Source organism: Dysidea avara, chromosome 2, assembly GCF_963678975.1.
Source record: "Dysidea avara chromosome 2, odDysAvar1.4, whole genome shotgun sequence".
In the NCBI taxonomy this organism is placed as follows: domain Eukaryota; kingdom Metazoa; phylum Porifera; class Demospongiae; order Dictyoceratida; family Dysideidae; genus Dysidea; species Dysidea avara.
In genome coordinates this window covers 34848235-34868306 of record NC_089273.1, presented here as the reverse complement: position 1 = coordinate 34868306, position 20072 = coordinate 34848235, and the positions used below count along the sequence as shown (strand labels likewise).

Genomic DNA, 20072 nt, shown 5'->3' with positions numbered 1-20072 from the left:
CTGGTTGCATAAGTGCATGTCATAATTAAATTCCACCATAGGCGGTGGAGACGGGGGGTGCCCCCCCCCCCCCACTGTTTGGGACACTGTTTGCAAGAAAAGATCGAGATACTCTAATAGAACAGTCAGGATCTGGATACTCTAATAGAGCAGTCACAGTATTCAGAGAAGCAGTGTAGCAAATTCCTTAGCTACGTATTTGTAGTTATAAATAAGGAGATGTAATTGGTGGAAAGCAGCTATTGTCAACAGGCTGTGACCCTTTTTTTTTTTTTTTGGTCTTCAACTTACAGCTGGCCTGGCCCCCTCACTCTTTGGCCTGCTCCAACGCCCCTGAATTCCACATTCCTATATAGTAGTGGAACTGAGTTGTATCTGCCACAATTGTCTAATTGTGTCATCTGTGCATTTGGTGCCTGAATTTAGTTTCTCAGTCTTAGAGGTCTAACTAGAGAAGAGCCTACGGTAGCCATGAAACACAATGCCACCAAGCGAACTGGCACTGGGATGCCTGTGCACCACTCAGGTGCTTGAGGTTTGTGCAGGCAAATCCTCCTGGGACAGGACTGCTGTAGTAACTCGCAGGAGGACTGTCAAAGTCTCATGGAGAGAGGTGGCAGAACCCAGAATTTCCACAACAACCCCAATATTGCTAAGCGAGACAAGAACAGTTGGGCATTGCTCCCCCAGTACACACCAGGTACCTATTGATGTTACACACACACACCCACACATACACACACATGCACACACATTTGCAGTTTTAAGGCCACAACAATTTACTTAAATATCAATTACTTTAGCATATAAATTATGCTAGTCTCTTACAAAAGTTGCAATGACACTAAATATCTACCTTTATTATGATTCTCTCTAACTGTAGTTGTGTATCACTATGAAGCTGACTGAGTCCTTGTTCATCACAACTATGTGTGAATAAACAATAAGGTATAAAGCACACGAGCAGTTCACTACGAAAGTTAACTACAGAACTATGCAGTTAATATGACCCAATAAATGTGATATACACATCTTGCTCTGGGCCACTAAACAGGACATCAAGTGTCTTGATCTTTAAACTTTGCTGAATGCAGAAACAAACAGGAGAAACATGTCTCCAATTCACCCTCCCCCTGTAACTTTTGTTTTATGGGTTGTTAAAATATTTACTAGCTCAGAACAAATTTACAACAAATGTGATACTGTATTTAATCGGTTAAACACTACAGCAATTATTACCTTAGTTCTAAAAATTGATGTGGCAACTAGTCAAAATTGACCACCACTTGATGCTCAAAAATGATGTCGAAGTCCTTATTTTCAAAATCAATCATTGCACCACTCAAGTACAGCTACTGTTGAAGGTTCAGCGTTTAACCAAGTAAATTAGCATTTAGGTTTTAGATGAGTAGGCTCAAGTGAGAATGAGACAGTAATGGAGAAATTCATTTGTAAAATGAACAGAATAACATATGTAGCCTATCTTTAATACAAAGAGAACTTTAATCTTGAATTACTTTAGAGGAGCCTGCAAGAAGTTTATGTCATTGAGTAGTTTTTAACCAATGCCTTGCTAATGGTTAATAAGTCAAGTCATTAAGTCTAAGTCATTGAAATTAGGTTAGGTAATCCTAAGGCTGCAGTACATGTTGCTGTCAGACCTTCAGTACTGGTCACTGTAAAGTGTTAATAATAATAATACTAAGTGTTTCTGTAAGTCAGTATATGTGACCGGGCCTGCGAAAACAGGGCATGTGGGCACAAACTACACCCCATCACTCTATAGGTCATATCTCAGTTTTGGAAATGTATATTTCCATTCTGTAACTTGCATCATGATGCCAATTAAATGTCTACTAAGAGCTGAAAATTGCAATGCCATAGCATAATGGTACAAAATGTTATGAGTGATGAAAGTGTGAAAAAGTAGGCAAAAATCATGTGCCCACATGCCCTATTATCGCAGGCCCGGTCACATATTTTAAACAACATACTTGATATATAAGACTCTTTAGTGATAGGAGTTCTTGTCATTTTCGAAGGAAACATTATGAGAGGTGCCACTTTGTTTGGAGGTCCCTACCAAACACTACCATCACATATGTAGGAATTCAGTAAAACAAGCACCATTAAAAATATTTAATAGCTATAGGTACATGAAAAATTTGGAATTTCAACTAGAGTAGGGACCATAGCACATCGGTAAAAAGTACTGAAACACGTCGGAGTAGTCCGTGATATTAAATCACTGTAAAACAATAAGAAGTGTTATATCCCTACTGTGCTCAAGATACATAACGGAAATGCACAATAGGGATATATCACTTCTTTTTTTTTTACAGTGATTTAATATCATAGACTACTCCAACTTGTTTCAGTACTTTTTATCGATGTGCTATGGTCCCTACTCTAGTTGAAAATTCCAAATTTTTTCGTGTACTTGTTTGTTAACTGTTTTTGTAAATAATTTCATTATGACTGGTGAACCCATGCATACCACATCTGAAAAGGCACTGCGTGCCCCAGCTATATCAATTATCGTGTGAAAAGTGAAGTATCCATTACGCTTCGTTGTCAGCTATGTTTAACCCGTTACACAGCATTTCGAATCAAGAACTGTCGAAAACACCTCTACAATCCACGCATACCAAAAGAAAGAAATCGTGCCACGCACCCCAATCATATTAATTATCGTCTGAAAAGTGAAGTATCCATTACGCTTTGTTGTAGGCTATGTACAACCCGTTACACAGCAGTACGAATCAAGAACTGTTTAAAAAGCACCTCTGCATATCAAAATAGCCACGATGAAAAATACGGACAATTTTCGTTTCGAAGGGAAGCCATCACCTGCGCACACCAAATCGACACCTTTCCCTATCAGCAAAGATGAATGGGACACAAAGGAGGACACTGGTAAGTCCATGAAGAATGCATTGTATGTACTGCGGTATGCCAAAAGGTACCTGTCGGGCTGAAGCGACGTCGAGCAGTGAAAAAATCAAGCCCGTAGCCTTAGCTGCTATCCAGTTACGCTTGTCTGGAGGCATCAGACAGTCAGTTACTTACTCAGTCAGTCAGTAGAAAATTCCGTTGAATAAAAAAATTAAAATTCTGTAGCAACTTATTGAAAGCGTTTCGGGTCAATCTGAAAGCTTGTTTGGGCTTAGTTTTACCTCACCAATACTGCCTCATCATCGTAAGGGAAAATTGAGGCTGATTTTTGGGCAATATTATTTTGTGGGCCACGTCTACTCCTTTGTGGTTCCTACTATACAGTTACCATCGTACAGTATGATAAGCCCTACTCTACCTTTTACACATTCGTTAGCTATAACTTTGTTAACAATGATGTTACCAAATAAACTATGCTGTCTTAGTACCTGTAATAGGTTAGCTATACAGTACACATTGATCATTGTAGTGGGAATATTGTGGAAAACAATACGTAATTGCTGCACATAAGGACGATGCTACTGGAGCGACTGACAAATGACAGGCAATTGTGACAAAACATAATATGCAGGGTTTCTGTGAGATTATGCATTTAATACATTATTATTCATGCATTTAATTAGAAGTTTTGTATATGCATTTTTAAACTTAATAGTGTTAACAGCTTTAGATAGTTACTTGACTATTCCAATCATGTATGTATATGGTTTTGCTGACTGTGTAGACAATAGTAAGTGCATGCAAGGATACATAAAGAAGTGTTAATATTGTAATAGCAAGAATGTGTTAGTCGCAAAGAAATGTATTTAGAAACGCAAGCAGTTAAACCTAGCCGTTAAACAACAAACACACTAATACTAAACAAGATCTCTTACGTGTGTATTTTGTCGACAATGTACGATAGGTCCCCAGATAGATCCTATATAAACCAAACGTCAAATCACAAACATATTCTGAAAGTTTGGTGCGATAACACGTGTATTCACAATTAGGCACCGGCCTATTATGCCCAAAATTTTACCTATTATGCTTTTGAGCACTGCTTAAAAATTAAGCCTATTATGCTCAAAATTATGCTTTCAAAATCAAGATTATGCTCTAGAACTGGCTGTTTTATTAGAGTATATCAGCCTTTCCTGACTGCTCTATTAGAGTATCTCGATCTTATTTCTGCAAAGTGTAAATAACCAACAAAGAAACGGTTTAATAAGTTATATTACGTGTTTTTAAATATGAAATGCACTAATAATACTATTGGCAGTAAATGTTTGCTTTCTTTCAGGCACGCGTATTACGCATTTAATAAATTTTTCAAACATCGTCCCTATTATGCTGGCATTATGCTTGATGCTTTTGGTCACCTATTATGCTTTAAATTATGCTGGCATAATTGGCCGGTGCCTATTCACAATGATTATGGAAGCCCTATTGATATGGAAGCCTACTGATGAGCAATGGCCACAATAAAGAAGGATCAAAGGAAAATCAGTAAGCAATAATGCATACATTGTAGGATATTTAAAATACTAAAAGTTTCATCTCCATGAAATTCAAAGCATATCTGCCAAAGAATTAAGGCTGTAGCTGTAGCCAATTTCCCGCTACGCTTGACTGAATGCATCAGGCAGGCAGGCAGGCGGGCGGGCGGGTGGGCGGGCAGGCAGGCAGTGAGGCAGTAGAATATTCACAAAAATTTTTTTTTTTTAAATTCTGAAGGCATGTTTGGGCTTGGTTATGCCTGACCAATACTGTCAAGTGGCCGTGAAGGGTTTGCAAATATGATTTTGGCTTGATTTATTTTCGTAGACCACACCCACATCTTTGTTGTCCCTACCACACAGTACTATCGTACTGTATGATACTACAGGTCAAGGGTTGTTGCTGTCATTTGCAGCACTCCCTTTCCAAAAATTAAGTAAAACATGTGATATACATCTGTGATGTGTTAAGCGTCAACAATGAATCACAAGTCAGTCTACTGTTTTTATAGGAGTCCTAGGAGAAACTGATTGTGGGATCGAGATATACAAAATACATAAGCACAACATACTTCTACCGGTGTACGCATAGACTTCATATGACAAAGAATACAATAACTATTTCCAAGGCAACTTAAATGTGAAGACTTCAATTGCATTGATGTAAATGATACGCGTGTCACGTGTGTTTATCTACATGTAGGTAAGATTGTCATCATTTCTTCAACTAAACAGTCTTCATACCTATAGTATGTGTAAGTGACTACAGGGATAAAACTATATCTCTGTTTGATTTGCTAATCCATGGTGAACATTTTAAGCCAAATTCCAACATTATAGATTAATGTAAACGGAAGTTATGACTGCAAATATAAGCACCTGTAGTGTATTTTCAGTTTAGTCACTGTACAAATCAATTTTAGTGCTCTTCCTACTGTCTACTAAAACTTTGGTGATCCATTCCTTGGACTGCTAAGAAAATAATTATCAGAAGTGGTGTGAACAACTTGGGTTTTATCAAAGCAAGCATGGCCTTGATGTGGATAAGGTTTGGTGGTACTGCCCTGGTTTGTTTATAAATGCTCAGACTGAAATCAATTATGGAATAAATCAATGCTCACATGACTATTATCACGAAGTGGAGTGGAGTTCATACACTGTTACTATGATGGTGGTACGTAGTCTAATTTCTATGATGCAAGCTTGTTTGAAGTGATTAGCTATTCGTGAAACTCAGCCCTTTGTATGCCGTACAAAACAGCAATAACTGTGCTTGGTAGCTAACTCCTGTCATAACAGTAAACACACTTACTTTGCTTTAGCACTGAGCGCTTTGCTAAATAGTGTCCGTGTACCCTCTTCTACTTGTTCAAGGGCATATTCATGTAATATGCGATTGTGATTTTTCACACAGAACATTCTTAGACCTCATTTTCCCGCAGGGCGCTTATTATTGGATCTGGCCACGTGTTGATATTGACAATGTTCACTGTGGGGGTATACTTTCAGTCCTTCAAGATACAAAGTTGTGTCTTGTAAAATATACGAGGTGTGGACATAGATGATGATCCTCCATAGCAAAGGCGTTTGGACAAGCGTGACCTGAAAGTGTGTTTGTAAGTCTTAATATAAATAACAATATTTATCTTCTCATACAATTATACAACCAAGTAGTAAAGATAATACGAAATGTGGTTAAAATTACATCATAAATAAATAAATAATTAATAACAAGCACAATCACAAACAAGACAATAAACACAAAAGTTAGTCGTGAGGTGGTTTATTCGTGCCAGCTTGATAAACGGGTTACCATAGATAGCTTGTTCACATTGAAAGGGGCGTGTCCCGTACGCTGTATGAAGGTAAGTTTTTGTTGAGTTCGATTAATAATGTTCTTGAAAACTACGAGGTTTAAAGACATGAACTAACCGGGGATAGATTCGCCTGTGAATGAAGGCACAAACGTATAATCGTCGCTCCTGTTCGTGCTGATGAACAAGAAGATTACAAGTAAGTTTTTATGTTTGTAACATCTCAAGTCTCCATGCCAGCTGCTAGTGGATTCATTCGCGTAAATAAACAATTATACAAGAAAACATTAAAACATAGGCCATGCTCTTTACAATACAGTTACATATAAAATACAGATAAACAATTTTGTCTTGTGCAGCTGGCATGGCGAACTTCCTTTGTGTTGGTGTCAGGCAATTCGATACGTGCTTAATCTTTTTTTCCTTCACCTGGCGTAGCTACTAGGCTCTGGCTGGCTTGGCTGTCTTCCTTTATCTGGTTCGCCTGACTTGCATACTCCTACAGTATTGTGTAGCTATCTCCTGTAAGTTGTGTATGCATAATTATAGTGTGTCACCCATCACTGTGCCATTGCTACACCACTGAAGAACCCTATGTAGCTCTAGTTGATGTTGATACTGTGCTGTGTATTGGCTAATAATTTTTATCTGGTGGTGTTGCCTATAATGTATTGCTGCATACAATACTGCAATAATGTATAGTTCTCTCCTGTATGTTTTGTATACATATACCGTATTTCTATATTTATAAACCGTTAAAAATATTTCGTTGAAGCTAGCATCCGACGAAAATTTATTACTCGAAAATTTTTTACCAACGTAATATTCGAGAAGTTGAATGAATTTGGTTAACTGCTTTCTGGCCACCTGGATCGAGGTTGCTGCGGTCTTTTAAAAACAAAGGCCTCCCTCATCCTAGGAGAGAAGGGAGCTGCCGATCTATTTCGCCGCACATTGGTAATGATGCCATCTGATTCCGTGATAGAAAACTACTACAGGACACATTAAATGGAGTATATATGCACAAATATGCAAGTTGATGAAATGAGCGTCTAGCTACAGCCATTTCACTCCAGTCCATTGCTTGACTTGTGACAGACAACTTCTGAATCTGGGGTGCAGCCTCCATGGACGCAGAACGGAGACAACACAATTCAGTTTTGCTGCTTGTCATTCTGCGTCTCCTGTATACAAAAAGGCCTCGAAAAAGGCCGTATAGAATTAATAGTTACGTAATTCACTGTTAAAAATTTTTCGTTGCTTGAGGACACAGATGAAAAATTTTTAACACGAAAATTTAACTCATGAAAATTTCTCGCAGCTTATATTTATAGAAATACAGTATGTACTTTGTACACATCACTGTGCCATTACCACACCGATGATGTACTGGCACTTAGCTACTGGTGGCCTTTAGTTACGATGCCACTATTGTGTTATATCTGTCACTACTGTGACATATTGAGATGATTTGGGGATCATGCCTTCACCACCTAATAGTCTCACCGGGGGCTGTCACGTTGGTGTATGTGACGCGGTCCTAGATAACAGCAAAAAATAACAGTTTGTAGTCTTGGTGTCGGGAGCCCACGTGATCCGTCAATCCGCGATCTGCTGATCTGTGATCTGCTAAATACAAATATCCCACATTTCTTGTCTCACTTCAATTGCTTCAACACTCCGTAGACACTCAGTATAGTTGCCAGGAGCAACTGGGATGTTGGGTAGAGTTATTGACCTCCTTGAACCATTGGTAGAGTGTCTCCTATCAACAACCAACAACATCAAAACAATTTAGTACTTAGGATTTCCAAATCTTCGAAACGCCTAAGAGCAATGCATTCACATTCATGCCTATGAGTTTGTACTGAGGGATATTTACAATGTATTCCCTGCATGTGAAGCATTCCAACAAGGATTAACAGCACTATCATGATTATGCTAGTACAAGATGTGCCTACAGTAGAAATCAAAATAAAGTAATGTAATTGTAATAACCGAGTAATTGTAGTTTTACTGTAATTGTTTAGTGTAGAAATTTAATGTCTTTGATGTTCTGTTAATTACCAGAACTTTACTCCATGAGCTAAACAGGTCGTCCTCAAGTCACTTTGTCTTAGTTTTCTATGACTACACATACGTACGTACGTATGTACTGTGGGTCTTACTGTTGCAGTGTTGTAGGTTAAAACTGCCAAACTCAGTGAAATGATGTAATTGGCATAGACATAAATTACATGCTAACGGAAATAAGTTGATGTTCTGCTACTTCTAAAATCAGGTGCACCCATGCAGATTAGTAATATATGTTTTCTGGTAACCTACTAAGGCCCGCGCTGTTGTTTTTCGTGCACAAAAACACCTGTATAATCTGTTCACACCGCATTCAGAAACCACTTTCATCCATATTTCGAATTAGTACAAAGTATAAGCCTCACAGTATAGCTTACCAGCTTGTAAGTTTAGTACAGGGTCTATCTAGTGCTCACACTGGTTCTTTTAAAGATAAACCTTCTTTGCCACACAACAGACATACACACACACACACACACACACACACACAAACACACACACACACTGTTTAGATTTGAAAACAGCTTCAGGAAACCAGGCGTGCACACCTGGGTAAAAAAATTAATCCACAACTATGGTGTTTCACCTCATAGAACAATATTTTGCATTCCTTTTGAAATGTGGAAAGTAGAAAAACCACACACCAGTGTCCTTTAACAGGGGTTAACAGGCTCATCTAAAAGTGCTTTTCATCACATTTGATAGCTTTTAGTGGAGGGTTTTGGGATTGGTAGAAGGAGATGAGGGACCATACCATCAACTGTACACAAATACTTCAGCATACACTGTACCTAATCAAAACAGCTGTTACATAAAATATATAATTTTGTCAGACATATTGGCCAATAAATATCGAGGTACTGAAGTGATAGAGATAAAGCTATTACTTTAGCTTAACGACTGAAGAGAAAAATTAAATCTGATATCATAGCCATATAACAATTTAAAATTTTTATCTATTCTTCTCTTGAAATGAGCTAAGACCAAAGTAAGGAGTACACATGCACTTCAGGTCAAATAATCATGACCTTACAAAAATTATAACATGCTACAAGATGTAGAAGAGGTGAAATTCACACTCTATTTTATAAGCTTTGAATTTATAGTAGGCATGAGGCTATTATGCTCCAAAAATTGAGCATTATGCTTTTGAGCAGTGCTCAAAAAATCACCTATTATGCTTTTGAGAATTGCCCATTATTCCCAAAATTATGCCACCATAATTGGCTAATAATGCCAGTTCATTGCTGTATCAGGCCATTTTCATTGATGTTTAAGCTTCAAATAGTCTTTAATTCTTTAGCTGGTTGCTGTATTAGAGTATTTCATTTCAATGTGACTGCTTTATTAGAGTAAATAATCTTCAGTGACTGTTCTATTAGAGTTTCTGACTGCTCTATTAGAGTATCTCGATCTTTTTTAACAGAATTGCGCAATCTGCAGATATTCCTACTGTTAAAGCTTTATAATCACCTCAAAATGCTAGCATAATTCCTGATTTTCACACATACCTATTATGCCCGAAATTATGCTGGCATAATTGCCGCATCCCTAATTTATAGTCTTTCTTGTTACATTGTATTGTGGATTTGAATTTACATATAAATTTTTGAACATTAGACTACATATTAGCACCACTAATGCAGTATGATCACTGGTTAGTGTGGTCATTGTATTTCCTTAAGTATCAACACAAAATATGATGAATAATTGATTGTGGGAAACTTTAATGCTGTTCTTCTGTGGACTGTTTCCTTCACTGCTACATTAAAACGCTGCTGTACTGTGGCATAAGATTCGATTATATGATAACGGTACCACTTAAAGCTAGTTACTATGGTTCTTTGTTGTATGTTATTTCGTTGTGGCATTCTCTATTTAGAAACGGCTAAATATTGTCCTTTAAAGTCACTGTCACAGCTAGCATGGACACCACCTCCAGCTTAAAGCATTATAGACTGGGTGATTCACCACAAAACTTGTCTTAGCCAAAGAAAACTAAGAAGAAAGGGGGTGTACTTGTCTGATTTGTTTAGAAGCTATACAAGACTCCAGTAAGACTAAGAAGGGTAATGATGCTATTTTCTGTGAAGGTCAGAGCAACTCCGGGTTGCATAGAGTTTATGCAGTAGGTCTTCCCAAATCTGTGTATACCAGTTTACAAGGTCCGTTTGATCCTTTTACTGTCCACATTGTCAACTAAAGCAACATGCCACAACCATCTCAGATCTGAAAGTCACAATTCCTTCACTCACCGAAACTGTGATATCACAGCTCTCCAGACCTCGGTCAAGTCATTGGAGCCTACTACTGAGACTGTGTCGATACCTGATGGATAAACCTCTATAAATATTCAACCTAAACTTGCCAACATCGTCCCTACCAATAAACCAACATTCTTAGTCACTATTTACAAGGACAAGAAGTACAACATTGTGATGTATGGTATTAAAAAAAGCCCACCGAAAAAATCCAAATCCGATCATCTGGAAAATGACTTACAATCAATAACCAATGAATTTGCCAAAGTTGAGCTTCCCATCCAGGCCAATTCAGCCAATGATTGCTTCTGATTGGGTAAATACAAATTTGATGCCTCCCACCCCACACTAATTCTCATCAATTCCTTCGATCCACAGAAGCCACTGTTTCATTCCAAGCTTCAGTACGAATCAAACCCGATGACACTCGAAGAAAGGAAAGCTGAATCTGCACTACTTAAAGAGAGATGGATATTGATGCAATTAGGTTTTGACAAAAAAAAAGCATTTTCATTGAACAAACTTTATGGACAGTACCAAAATTCTGAATTGTGTCGTTCTGATTATAATCCTCCCCTCCCTATAATGACATCTACCTATCAGCCATCTTCTTCTGCAGCACCTGCAGCAAATCTATAACTACTTAACTGTTATTATATGAACATAAGAAGTGTTGTTATATAACAAATTATCCTTGTTTCATACTATGATTTATTCGTGTGATTTTGACATTACAGCAGTAACTGAGACTTGGCTATCCAACAATATAATGAGAACAAAATTTTACCTACACACTATACTATACATCGTAATTATCGTGGCTCAAGAGGTGGTGGGGTTCTTCTTGCAGTACGGGATAATACTGTCAGCAAAGTCCTCCACTACTCCACCACTGAAGTAGAACTCTCACAAACACTTATCCTATGTATTGTGTATATACTTCCTAATCCTACTGTACCACTGATCCAATCTATCAAGTCACCCCTACCAGTTTCAACAATCATATAACATTGTGCTATTAGGTGACTACAACTTGCCCGACATTGACTGGGATACTCTCTGTGGCAACATCACTGCAGGTTTGAACACATGTTTTGAATATAATTTATCACAGTTAATATCCTACTCAAATCATATTCATGGCAACACTTTGGACCTCATCCTTACTAACAATGACAACCTAATAGACAGTATTTTGGTAAGCCCTACTGATAACCTACCTATCAAATCTGATCACTATGCTATCACGTTTGAGTTATCACTAGTCAGACCTCAGCCAACAGAAAGTATTTCTCAATATGTTTACGGTTTCTTTAAAGCTGATTTTCTTGGAATGAATGCCTACATATCAACTCCATTATTGCAAACCATCTGTTCTTATCTGATATTGAAGCTAAATGGTATATGAATAAGTCTATTATTTACAAAGCAGGTCTTCCCAATCTATTATTTGTCTATTATTCCTAAAATACAAATCTGCTATAAACAATATCCCAAGTGGTTTAACAGAGATCTAGATTATCTACCGAAGTGTTTGCACACCCTGAGAAGAAAGAACAAGTGTTCACCTTCTGAACACAATGTAAGTTGATTAAATCATGCTGAAGACATGTTCCAACAAAGTGCGGCTGCAGTTATAAGTCTGACTATGAAACTACACTCATCACCAACTATGCTAATTCTTCTAATCCAGCAATATACCGTTACAATCCCACCCACCATCCATCTTGATGCCACTTCAGCCAACAGCAACATTTATAGAGCATATCTCTTCAATTAATATTTCTATTCAGTTTTTACCTTCTACAACTCCACATCACACAAATGTAACCTCACACCCTAATGAAATGAACTCACTGGTCTTTAGTGAAGAAGTATATTTAATCAGCCTACTTGATCCTAATAAAGTCATAGGAATTGACTCTATTATAGTATGTTCACGTTGAGCTGAATCCTGAAAAACGGCTAAAAATTAAAAGTGGATTTTTTCTCAACAGAGATAACATTTCAGCCAACCAGATGATTATTGGTAACAGCAAAGGTGTCAACAACAGACACGTACGGTTTGGCTCCATTACAAGTTCGGGAAAGGGCTGTATTGGACACTGTACTTATATGGCTTCCCCATAGGAAATATATTGTGAAAATTTTGATTGACCATAAACATTACGTCTAACATTTGAACAACAAAATTTTGAAATATTTTTAGCGGGTCAAGCAGTACTATAAATGAGCCAAATTTCAAGATCATGTGTAATTGCATCCATGAGTTATTAAATGTTTTTGAGGGTTCAGCTCAACGTGAACATACTATAGTCCCAAAATTCTTAAATATCATGCTTCCTCACTCAGCCATCCATTTTACCACTTGTTCAACTTAAGTTTGGCATCTGGTGTTATCCCTCAGGAATGGAAACTTCATCTAGTTGTACCAGTGTATACCTGTAATCAGCTGATCGATCATCCGTAAAGAGTTACAGACCTATTTCCCTTCTACGTATGTAACACATCAAAAGTTTTAGAAACTCTTATCTACAACAAAATCATTGCTCATGTACTTAATAATATCACTACATGCCACTTTGGATTCCCGCCTGGTAGGTCCACTACCTAACAACTTTTGGCATACTTAAACAGTATTTACAAAGCTACCTCTCAAGGTCATCAAACTGATTCTATCTATCTTGATTTTTGAAAGGCTTTTGATAGTATCCCACAACAAGCTCTTAGTTAAACCAACAAATTATGGAATAACTGGAAATCTTTGGGATTGGTTTTACAACTATCTACATAATCACTCTCACTGTGTTAAAGTCTGCAGTGCTACCTCTGATCCATTGCCAGTGTCGTCTGGTGTGCCCCGAGGCAGCATCCTCAATCCCCAGCTGTTTTAATCTACACAAATGTTCTATCACTAGTAACACAATTCTCTGATCTCTTTCTGTTTGCCGACGATACCAAGCTTTGTAAAATAATCCTTTACCCCCTGATCATACTGATTTACAACAGGATCTAAATAAGCTATATGTCTGGAGCATTGACTCTGACTTACTTTTAGGAATCAACAAGTGTATCCACTTGAGTTTTGATAACAAATCACCAACCTCCAACTCAGTTGATGGCAATACACTTCCACAGCTGCACAGTTATCGTGACGTGGGTATACAAATTTCTGACAACCTGTCATTATGTAATAGTTATACCATGGATGCGAGGGATTTTGCTGATATATACACCCAAAGCCCGAGGGCTGCGGGTGTATATGTCAGCAAAATCCCAAGCAGCCATGGTACAAGTGATATATATCACTTGGGGCACACTCACCTAATAGGTGAAAGAACTAACGAGAACTCATCCCATTTCTTTTATACAGTAGCATCTGAAGATCGATTGTGGTTTTAATAGCGTGGGCTAATAGCCATCAAAACGTTGTCCATACGTTAAAACGTCATTAATACGTTACTATGCTTCAACACACAATGTTAGGAAACTTGCGATTGTGGGATGGAGTTTATATTGTTATTATTTTTGTACTAAGTTAAGCCAACTAACTTCGCTATTGGGACAGTAAGTAAGTTATTATATTAAGTTAAGTACTTAGAACTGTAAGATACTAACCTATTTCAACGTAGCAGTAGTAGCTTTGCTGTTCTGTGGTCTGTTCAAAGGCTGATACGCGGTGGGTTGAAATACGCATCCACAATCGCCCAAACAATTATTTTGTGCCTTCATTATCCTTTAGTAACAACCAACTACTCTATCTTAGCCTATGTACTAAGCTTAGCAACCCCTACAAAAACGAATCCCACAATACAAAGCCCTATGTCGCTCAATATAACGAGTCAAAGTGCATCGATTCTTTGAACTGGCTGAACCACTTTCCCATGATATTGCCCGGGCAATATGCGAGTTAAACACCGAGCGGCGCCTTTGAACGCCCACGCTAAAGTGGTATATAAACATAATATAACTTCCAAGGCTTATAAATACTTTGGCCTACTAAGGAATGCTTTTAGTAGCTGTCACTCTGTCAAAGCTAAAAAAAATTCTATATATAACTCTTCCAGTTAACTTACTGTTCTCAGCTGTGGAATCCACTGACTATCGGACTCATCTAGATCTATTACCTTTAATACATACACTGGATTTCTATGACATCATGTTTTTCATTAAAGTTCTAAAGCAGCCATCCAACCATTTTAATATATATATATATATATGACCATGTATCTTTTAGCACTGTAAACACCAGATCTTCCTCTAATAATAAACTAATCATATCTATACTTCCAACAATTACACTAGGAACTTCTATTTCAATAGAATATCCTAAGACTGTGAAATAAATTACCGTCCATCAATCTGAGCTAGTCATTATTAGTCATAAAAGCCAACATCTAAAAGTATCTACATCAACACTTCATACATACTCCATTTTTCCCATCCCTGTACATATCATTTTTTTGTTGCAGATGTAGCAATTGTTATAACATACATTTAACTAACAATTTATCTCAGTACTTTAGTTTTGTAATTAAGTAATTAAGTTTTGTATTTAATTGACTTATTCTGGCCACCAACACAGGTTGTTGGTTGACCATTGATACGTTTAGTGTATTGTAAAGTGTTAATAGTTATATAACCAAGTACTAAGAATAATAAGAAATGTGGTTAAAATTATGTCATAAATAAATAAATAATGAATGAATTAATAATTAATGTTCTTGAAAACTACGAGGTCTAGAGACATGAACTAACCGGGGATAGATTCGCCTGTGAACAAAGGCACAAACGTATAATCGTTGCGCCTGTTCCTGCTGATGACTTGACCATATTATGTGTAATTCTATATAACACCCAGTACCACACCCTTGCTTAATTACAGATTGCGCAAAGGAGAAGATTAGCGAATGTCCGTGGAGGAGAGCCAGAGGCCACTTTACACGTAAACAAGAAGATTACAAGTAAGTTTTTATGTTTGTAACATCTCAAGTCTCCATGCCAGCTGCCAGTGGATTCATTCATGTCAATATACAATAAAAGAAAACATTAAAACACATGCCATGCTCTTTACAATACAGTTACATATAAAATACAAGTAAACAATTTTGTCTTGTGCCGCTAGCATGGCGAAATTCCTTTGTGTTGGTGTCAGGCAATTCAATACGTGCTTAATCTTTTTCCTTCACCTAGAAAGTTAGGCTACTAGGCTCTAGCTGGCTTGGCTGTCTTCCTATATCTGGTTCATCTGGCTTGCATACTCCTACAGTATTGTGTAGCTATCTACTGCAAGTTGTGCATGCATAAATATAGTGTGCCACCCATCACTGTGCCATTGCTACACCACTGATGAACTTTATTTAGCTCTAGTTGATGTTGATACTGTCCTGTATATTGGCTAATAATTTTTATCTGGTGATGTTGCCTATAATGTATTGCTGCATACAATACTGCAATAATGTATAGTTCTCTCCTGTATGTTTTGTATACATATACTGTGTACACATCACTGTGCCATTACCACACCAATGATGTACTGGCACTTAGCTACTGGTGGCCTTTAGTTACGATACCACTATTGTGTTGTATCTGTCACTACTGTGACATATTGAGATGATTTGGGGATTGTGCCTTCACCACCTAATAGCCTCACCAGGGGGCTGTGATGTTGGTGTATGTACTTGGTTGTATGTGATGCGGTCCTAGTATTTAAATAATAATAATAACGATTTTGCTCACATGGGTGTGTACGGACAAACAAACATAGGTTAGTACAGTAGGTACACACACATACACACGTTTTTACGAAAACAATTTCAGTAAACCAGGAGTGCGCCCATACGTGCACCTGGTTTTACAAAAGAACAAAACAAAACAAACAGATATGGTAATTACACACTTTACACTACACTACAGTCAAAACACACGAAAAGCAAAAGCATTTGACATCATGTAAATGGTTATGTTTACCCAGTAGAATACTGGACTACCAAAGTGTGGGTAATCCTGCTAGTGCAGTACTAGCAAGAGTTCATAATACCCACTCTTAATATTATGAACTCTTGGTACTAGTAACCCATAGGCACATTGATGGAGTGTGAGCAAATAAATTCACACCTTAGGCTCATCAGACAGTATACTGTACATACACAAATACACACGCTACACTGCTACTACTACTACTACTACTACTATCATACATAATCATTTTTATGTTCCTCTAGTTTACTTTCTGTCATTCAACACAATGTTTTGTGGTGGTAGCATTGTCTAGTGTAGCATTCAACCATTAAGTAATCTTTAAGTCTCTAGTTCCTTTTTATTAGGTTACAAAGGCTGTAGCACGTGTTGCTGGCAGACCTTCAGTGCTGGCCACTGTAAAGCTGCAATAATAATCAAGGCACATGATAGTGTGTCGTGCGACCCAAGAAGCTGGCACGCCACACCGTGGGCATATTGACAGGAAGAAAAGAAAATGTCATTTTCACACCTTTGTATCTCGGTGATCCCTTATCTGATTGGAACCACATTTGCTACAGAGTTGCCCACCAGCTAGGGGAGTCTACATTCCAAATTTGAAGGAAATTGCTCCAGCCATTTCTGAGATATGAGCTGATAAAGTTTTGCTTCTTCTCTTCGTTATTTTTTTCTTCTTTTTGTTTTCGCACACTTGCAAAAATTGCTACAAAATGCAAATGCGTACTATGATCGGCTTGAAATTTGGCACACAGAAAGGGAGTCCAAAGGCAAAAAAAAAATCCTAGTATTAAATTTGGTGCAAATCCAATGAATAGTTCAGGAGTTATGACCGATTATTCATGTAAAACAATATCGATTTGTTGTCACGCCTACAGGGTAAACCGCTTCATGGAATGAGTTGAAAATTGCTATGTAGATGGAATAACCATCGCATGAGTACCTTTTGGAGGTTTGAAAGGAATCGAGATAAAGACCATGGAGATATGACACAAAACCCAACCTGTGTTGAAATCACGCCTTCAATTTTTATGAATAAAAAAAGTATTAATGTTTACACCTACTAGGCAAACCGCTTAGAACAATGAGCTGAAAATCGGTGTATAGCTGGAATAATCTTCATAGAAAGTCACTGCAATAGTACAGTAGAATCGGATTACAAACCACTGAGTTATGATCCGAAAGCCAACTCCGTGTAGCAAATGCGAGATCGAGATACTCTAACAGAACAGTTACCCTAATAGAGCATTCAGCTAATCTATTTACTCCATTATAGAATTCTATTACATTGCAAGTTATTCTGTAGGGAGTTCAGCTGCAAACAGTTAATCTTATAGACAGTTCAGCAAGAAGCAAGTCACCCTATATATAGTTCAGCTACAAATATATCACTGTAGTGGTTCAGAACATAAGTCACACTGAGGAGAGTTTAGCTATAAACAAGTCATGCACCCTGTAGAGAGTTCGGCTACACTCTCTAGAGAATTCAGTTACAAACAAGTCACTGTGGAAAGAGTTTAGCTACAAAGAAACTACCCTGTAGAGAGTTCATCTATACAAACAAGTTACCTTATAGAGATCAGCTGCAAACAAGTAACCCTGTAGAGAGTAGAGACGTTTGCTACAAACAAGTCATCGTGTAGAGAGTTCAGCAACCAAAAAAAACCACCCTGTAAAGAGTTCAGCTATACAAACAAGTTACTCTGTAGAGAAATCGGCTAGAAACAAAAGAGAGCTCAGCTAGAAGAAGCCACCCTGTAGAAACCTCAGCTGCAAAGAAACCCTGTAGAGAGATCAACTACAAACAAATCACTCTACAGAGCTTTCAGCCAGCTATAAACATATCACCCTATAGAAAGTTCAGGTACAAACAAATCACCGTATATAGAGTTCAGCTACAAAAAAAATCACTTTGTAGAGAGTTCAGCTACAAACAAGTTACCCTATACAGTGAGATCAGTTTGAAACAAGAGAATTCAGCTACAAACAAATCACCCTGTAGAGAGTTCAGCTATGAACAGATCACCTTGTAGAGAGTTCAGCTATACAAGTCACCCTGTAGAGAGATCAGCTAGAAGATGTCACCATATAAAGAGATCAGCTAGAAGCAAGTCACCTTGTAGAGAGTTCAGCTACAAAGAAACCATCCTGTAGAGTTCATCTACATACAAATCACCCTGTAGAAAGTTCAGGTTTAAATAAATCATCCTGTACATAGTTTTGATACAAACAAATCATCCTGTAGAGAGTTCACCAAGAGAAAGTTTCCATTAGGCCAAGCCACCAGGAGAGGGTTCAGCTGGAAACAAGTTACTCTGTTAACCCTTAAACCCGCACGTTATTTTAAGGAATACATGATTACACAAACTCAATTAAAATGGCCTGTCTAGTAAGACTATTAGCCTAAAGCTATATACCAACAGAAAGTTTATTCATTGGGCTACATGAGGAAATATAAATAACCACTGTAATGACAGAGGCTTTATGGAGCAATGGAAAACGGTGGCTTGATTTTTCATTATTTCTCAACACTTGTGATGGCAGCCATATTAACAATTAAATAAATCATGTTAGCTATACAGCGTGACTTGTCATTGAATGTGGAATCACCTAGTGTTTATTTTGCATGAATCTGATGAAGAAGGAAGGAGATATTAACCACCATAATAAAGATATGTAAGGGGTTTGCACGCTTATTTTGTGTAAAAATAGTTTCAGGGAAAGTTTTAGCCCCTTGCTTTCATGCTAGGGTGAACCCCTAGGTACCATTTTAATCCTTGTTTAATTACCAATAAAATGGTGTTGATTACGTAGTGTTAGGAAAAACGATTCGTTAGTTACAGCCATGCATCAACACAGATTTATTGGCACTTGTGAGTTTTAGGGTTACCGTGGCAAGATCAGCTAGAAACAAGTTACAATGTATCCAGAGCAATCAACCAGACACAAATCACAGAGAGTTCTAAACATTTTAAGCGAGGGGTAGGTAAAGAGCCAAAATCATCTATGAAATTTCAAAGATGACTGCCCATATTTCATCCTTCAGAAATATGACTGTCCATACGTATTTCATCTTTCAAGACAAATTTCAGCTAAATATTTCCATAAAGTTAAGTAAACTCACAATTAGTGAATCCGTAAATTTTAGACTCTGCAAAATTCCATAAATTTTCATTACATTTTCCTGATCATCAAATTTCATTTTTCAAACTGCATAATTTCAGGCAATATTTCATCTTTCAGAAATAATTTCAGAAATGATCTACAAAATTTCATCTCGTTACCTACCCCTCGATTTAAAGTCACCCTGTAAACAGTTCGCCTACATGTATCCTGTAGAAAGCTCAACTATGTCACAATTCTTTCTGTGGAGAGTTTAGTTAGGTTACAAGTCCCTCTGTATATAGTGATTTCAACTACAAACCATTCACCATGTAGTCTAAAGTACAAGTACATTACAACTCTTCTTGTAGAAATTCCAGCTACATACACATTTTTCTATAAAGTATTAAGCT

The 20072-nt window shown here is 37.4% G+C and overlaps 1 long non-coding RNA gene across 2 annotated transcripts in view; it reads right to left on the bottom strand.

Annotated features, from left to right (window-relative positions):
* The window catches only part of LOC136247157 (uncharacterized), a 56111-nt gene that overhangs the window by 432 nt on the left and 35607 nt on the right, over positions 1 to 20072 (bottom strand). Inside the window, exon 4 of one of the 2 annotated variants that reach the window (XR_010697127.1) lies at positions 857 to 926. The exons of the other annotated variant lie outside the window; for it this stretch is intronic. This is a non-coding gene — a long non-coding RNA (uncharacterized lncRNA). The remainder of the gene's footprint in view (positions 1 to 856; positions 927 to 20072) is intronic. 2 annotated transcript variants of the gene reach the window in all.